The sequence below is a fragment of the Grammomys surdaster genome, unplaced genomic scaffold (assembly GCF_004785775.1).
Source record: "Grammomys surdaster isolate TR1022 unplaced genomic scaffold, NIH_TR_1.0 130, whole genome shotgun sequence".
In the NCBI taxonomy this organism is placed as follows: Eukaryota; Metazoa; Chordata; class Mammalia; order Rodentia; family Muridae; genus Grammomys; species Grammomys surdaster.
Window position 1 is genome coordinate 3,732,356 of NW_021604588.1, and position 6,000 is coordinate 3,738,355.

Below are 6,000 nucleotides of genomic sequence, written 5' to 3' on the forward strand. Positions count from 1 at the left end.
GCAGGTGCCTTCAATCTGCCACCGTTTACAACATAACCTCTCTCTGCGTTTCCAGTACTTCCTAGTCCTGTGTAGTGAACCAGAGATAATGGAGACCACAACCCAGGCAATTAATAAAGAGAAAGTTCTTTGTCAGGGTCACATGTCAGGGATCTAAGTTCTGAGCTTGGGAGGTACTTCCTTGATCTTCCAGCAGGTTATTTGTGTATGACTGACAGCTAGCCAGTGAGGCTCAGATGAGCAGTGTGTTTTCCCGTGGTCCCCATCCTGGACTGAATACTCTGGGGCAGTTGAACTTTATAATTTCATCTTCCCCCAGGATAAAAAAGAAATTGTTAATCTTGATGCTTTGTTTGAGGTTCAGGCATTATAAAGTGTCAGGTTCTATACATGCACAGAGAACGGTTATAGTTTAGTTACTCCTCCTTTGTTGCTCCCACATATAGCAATCTGTGTCCACCTATTTCACAGTATCAAAGAGATGAGGGCTTAAATTTATATTTTTTATTAATTATTTTATTTATTTACATTCCAGCCATTGCCCCTCTCCTGTTCTCCCCTCCCACAGCTCCTTATCCTATTCCCCCTCCCATTGTCTCCATGAGAATGCTCTCCCACTCCTACCCCACATGAGGCATCCCCCTTCCCTAGGGCCTCAAGTCTCTCCAAGGTTAGGCGCATCTTCTTGCATTGAGGCCAGACCAGGCAGTCTTCTATTATACATGAACTGGGGGCTTCAGACCAGCCCATGTATGTTGACTCATTAGTAGCTCAGTCCCTAGGAGCTCCCAGGGGTCCTGGCTAGTTGAGACTGCCGGTCTTCTTTATGGGGACATCCCCCGCCCCCTTCAGCTCCTTCAATCCTTCCCCTAATTCCTCCACAGGGTCTTCAACTTCACTCCAATGGTTGAGTGTAAAGTATCTGCATCTGTCTCAGTCAGCTGCTGGTAGGGCTTCTCGGAGGACAGCCATGCCAGGCTCCTTTCTGTAAGCACATCATAACATCACTAATAGTGTCAGGCCTTGGCCCCCATGAGATGAATCTCAAGTTGGGCCACTCACTTGACAGCCTTTCCTTCAGTCTCTTCTCTGTTTTTGTCTCTGTATTTCTTTTAGATAGGAACAATTCTGGGTCAGGAATTTTGATTGTGGTTTGGTAACCCCATCTTTCCACTTGAGGCCCTCCCATTGTTGGGCAGTTTGGCTACAGTCACTGCCATTGAGTCCTGGGAGTCTTTCACATCCCAGGTCTCTGGGACTTTCTAGAGAGTCCACCCCATTTCCCATCCCCATTAAATTTGTATTTTTCTGCTCTTCTTTCACAGTCTCTAGACGAACATATTGTCCATCCTTTACTACCAAAAGGAACATTAGTAATGGTGTATAATAGGTGTTCACTAGAATTTTGACTGAATTGAAGACACAGAGCTACCTGGCACTGGGATTGAACCCACAATCTTGACCTCTTTAAGTTGTTACTTCTAACCAGCTATATGCCATTAAGAAAAGCCACTTCTATGACAATCCATTCTTTACAGGCTCTGTGTAGCCATAGGCTGACAATTGCTACATATATACAATTGCCTTTCATATCCACAGGCAGACCTGAGAAATGATGACCCACTAAGCTAGATTCTAAGTCCTATTACCATCTCTTGGGCCATGTGTTTAGCAACTTATATTTAATAAATAGAGCAGCAGAATCTGATTATACTGGGCCCAGTGATGGTTCAACTCGATTGCCAGGGAAATAGAGTTAGAATCCTGAATTGTTTTTATGAATTGTAATGGGCAATTGGAATGCCTGTTCCATATGGCACTGACTCTGTCTGTAGGTTACACAGCCCATTCCCCATCAGATGGTCCCATTTGGGGTCAGTGATGATTGCAGGGAACAATGTGTAGAGGCAGGTGATCCCCAAGGGGGGTCCATTAGATTTCAATTCTTTCCCCTCGATTGCTGCCCCATTGCAGACCAATGGGCTCTGGCACTATTGGGCTAGCATGCTCACATTTTTAATCAGCACACTAGTGTTTACAGGGCTGGCTCTATCTGGGGCTTTTGAAAGGCAGAAACAATGGTTGGAAGAGAATAAATGTCTCATATAAAGGTTAGTGGAGATTGGTTTCATGCTTCCAGAGGCAGAGGTGGGTTCTTTTATCTGCACCAGCTCACCTGCTTCCAGCTGTCATGGTTGCGAGGAACATCCTCAAAGCTACTGCATGCCCAGTCAGGCAGGAGGGGTAGACTGCTGCTCAGTTTTCAGAGTGACATTTCCCCTCCTCTGACCACCCTGCCAACCCCCTGAGAATACATTCATTCTCCTTCCTCTTCTCTTTTCCCTGGGGAATTTTTGCAGTCCTCTGCTCCAGTGAGAGGTGAAGGCTCCCTCTCATCAATTCATGGAAATTATAGAAACTTCCTTAAAGCCATTCCTTGGGGCTCACGGGTTCAGGCATTAAAAAGGAACTCCTGGGCTCTGGGGAAGAAGGTGGCCTGTGTGAGTCTGAGGTCACTGAAAAAAAAAAAGGACTCCATTCAGATCCCAGAACAGAGGCACACCTAGAGCAGTGCCCCTTGCTAAGGCTTTTGTGAATGCTTTTATAGTCTGTTACAGGGAAGGCTGGCTTTGGCACATTATGAATATCAATAGCTTCCCATTGCATTCTTCCTATCATAAAGCAGGTTTCATACAATATTTACAAGTGTGGTGGAGACAATGAGGCAGCTCCCTCTGTGGCCCCTTTCCCTTCCTTGTCAAGAGGAATCAGCTCAGTGAGGAGCAGGGGCAGCCTAGCTTGAAGTAATTACTCTGAAACCCGGACTCTTGAGCTGGCAGTCAGTGTTTTGTGTGTGCATCACGTGTCTTTCTGTTCCCTCTTCTCTAAATATACGTTTGGTCATTGGGCTCTCTCTTTCTCTCTCTCTCTCCCTACCCCCCCTCTCTGTGTGAGTGTGTGTGTGTGTGTGTGTGTGTGTGTGTGTGTGTGTGACTTTCTGAGTTTCTTTTCCAAGAATTCATAGCCAGAATAACCAATAAAGGGACTTCTGAAATGTCATTGTGACCTCTTTGTTCAATGACCAGGACACAAGGTTCTTTGCCTTCCATAAAAAAGCCACACACTATCCAGCTTAGGTTGACAAATGCCAGAGCCTTCTTATTTAAAGATGGAATTAAACCTCTTTGCTTGGGTGGTAAAGTCTTAATGGCCTACATAAGGCAAATGGCAATAAAGCAGACCAAGTGCTACTTTCTGGCTGCTCATTCATGTGAAAGAGTTGTGTAGACATTGGTAATAGCCATAACAACAAGTAGATATTAGAGAAGGGAGGCTGGAAATGGAGCTTGTAATAACATGTGTCTCTCCCATTAATGTACTTATAGAAGTACATTGGCTCCTGGAGAACAAGGCAAAGTGTTCCTGCCTGGATGGGAAGGCTGCATTGACCTGGGTTCCTCTCCTGTGTGGTACTCAGTTCTATACAACTGCATAGTAGTGGTGAGGCATCAAGGCAGGTGAAAGGTGAGGGTAGAAGTCTTCTCACCCTCAACTATTCTTGTCTCTTGAACTAATGAATGAGTTAGTTCCCTCCCCTGCAACCAAAAGCCCATTGTCCAGATCTTTGTCATTTTACAAGAGCCATTGATGTACAGACTTCTTGCACAGATGAGTTTTACTCCCTGTAGAAAAGCCTGGAAGCATTCCAATATGGTCTAGGATATAAACATTTGCCTATATTTTTGGCAATATGACAGTGACTAGGACTAGCCAATGGGATTCCTGTAGATCAGATTTCTGTAAATCAACTCATCTTCTAAATTCAAGAACAATTTTCTACTTTTCTCTTATTTTCCTTCATGTATGCTTCCCTTTTTTGCTATCCACAGATTTTAGGAAAATGTGCTTTGAATACACTCTCTAGTCTCAGTGATGCTACCGTGTCACCAGGACAGGCTTCTGGCTCCTGTTCGGTCAGAACATTAATGAAGAGCTTGTTTGCTCCAAAACTAGCAGTGGCAGCCCTAATAATTAGCAAAAAATTTTCTTTAGGCATCATTTTGCAGAGTTGATGCACACATGTGAGTTCTATTTTGCTATTAATAAATTGTATGAGGGAAATACTGTTGTGGCCAAACAAGTTTGGGGAATGTTGTGTTAAATAACTTAATTGCATCTATTCCTAACCTGACTTCTCAATTCACACAGTTTTCACTTCCTGGGGCTACTGTAAGAAATAGCAACAAGCTTGCTGCTTAATGTAGGGCTGGAAATATAGGTCAAATGGTAGAAAGCTTACCCAGAATGCACAAAGCTGTAAGTTGAAGCCCCAACATCATATAAACCAAGCATGGTGGTACATGCCTGTAATACCAGTATATGCAAAGGTTAGGAGAACCAAGAGTGCAAGATCATCCTCAGGTATATGAGATCTTGTCTCAAAAATAATTATTTTCTCATAGTTATGAAGGTCAGAAGGTCAAAACCAGTTTTGTAAACTTAAGCCAAGGTATAGGCAGGGCTGTTCTCCTCTCTGAAAGCTCCAGGAACAATATAGTCTTTGCTTTTTCCAGAAAAAAAAAAGGTAGCTTTGGTAGATATTAGCATTTTACAGGACAGGGCCACACTATGTTGATCTTCAAGGCTAGCAGCTTTCAAATTTCTTTTTGCTACATCTTCTTATCAACTTTCCTTCTGTCTGTATAAAAGCCCCTTGTTTTGTGGTTTGCATAAGAAATGCCCCATAGGGACAGGTATTGACTGCTTGGTGATGTTTGGGGGTGATGGGATTATGAGCGCTCCCATTTCATTGCCATGAATAGTCACTGATGAATGAATGTCCACATGGACCATCTCTAGGTGATAGAAGCTGGAGGATGGTGGGGTCTAGTTGAAAGAACTAGATCAATGGGGCTTATCCTCAATGATGAATCACAGAAGTTGAAAACCCTTCTCCACACGGATCTGGTTTTTCCTATATTAATAAAGGTGACACTTTCTTCAACTCTGGAGATACTGTCACCTTGCTAAACTATCGAAATCTGTCAGAAATCTCACAGGGGCATTTATTCTACCTTCAATAGGTAAAATATGTCTAAAGAATGGTAGAAATAGGATCATATTAGGGATGTGAAACATTGGCTTCAAATTCTCACTCCCCTATATGTAAATTAATTAACCCTAGAGAAATAATTTAACTTTTATAAGAGTCAGTCTCCTCATCTATGAAATAAGATATTAAGGATGCCTACCTCATTGCATTGTATGAATGGTGTATGCAAAGTGCTTTATTAAAACATATAACCTAAGGATTACTTTTATTCTGTGAATTTCAAAGTTTAAAAAAGCCCAGTCTGGTCTACTGTGGTTTGGTGATGTATGGGTGTCTTTCTATTGGAAATCAAGTCATTCTTGCTCAGAAATGGCTCAGAAAACCACACATGTGCTTCCTAACTCACTGTTATGCAGAAAACTACACATGTGCTTTCTAACTCATTGTTATGCTGCCGTACCAGAGGCACAGCTCAGTATCAATGAAGGTACAGTGGATAGACTCTCTATGTCCAGCTCTCTGCTCTTTTCCTGATACCTTCTCTTCCCAGTCATAAGATCCTAGGCTGGAGGGATGCTTATGATATCACCTAGACCAGAAATTCTCAGATATTTATCTAGGGCATAGCAGAGGGTTATTTACATAAGGACTGGTGCATTCATTGAACATGGTTACTGGGCATCACACTGGAGGTTCTGATTCAGTGAGTTTGAGGTGGCATCTTGGAGTCTGATTTTTAACAGGTTCTTTTGGGTGGTATTATATAGCCAGTTCCTATACTGACCTAATTTCTCCTACCATTTTATATAGAGCTACCCACAACGCATCACACTGATGGTTCTTTCTTATAAACAAACAAACATACAAACCTCCATGGAATTCTTTAATAGGGAAGTCCTAGGTGTAGGGCTGCAGTGTCAAGAACCTTGTTAGAACATCCACTGTTT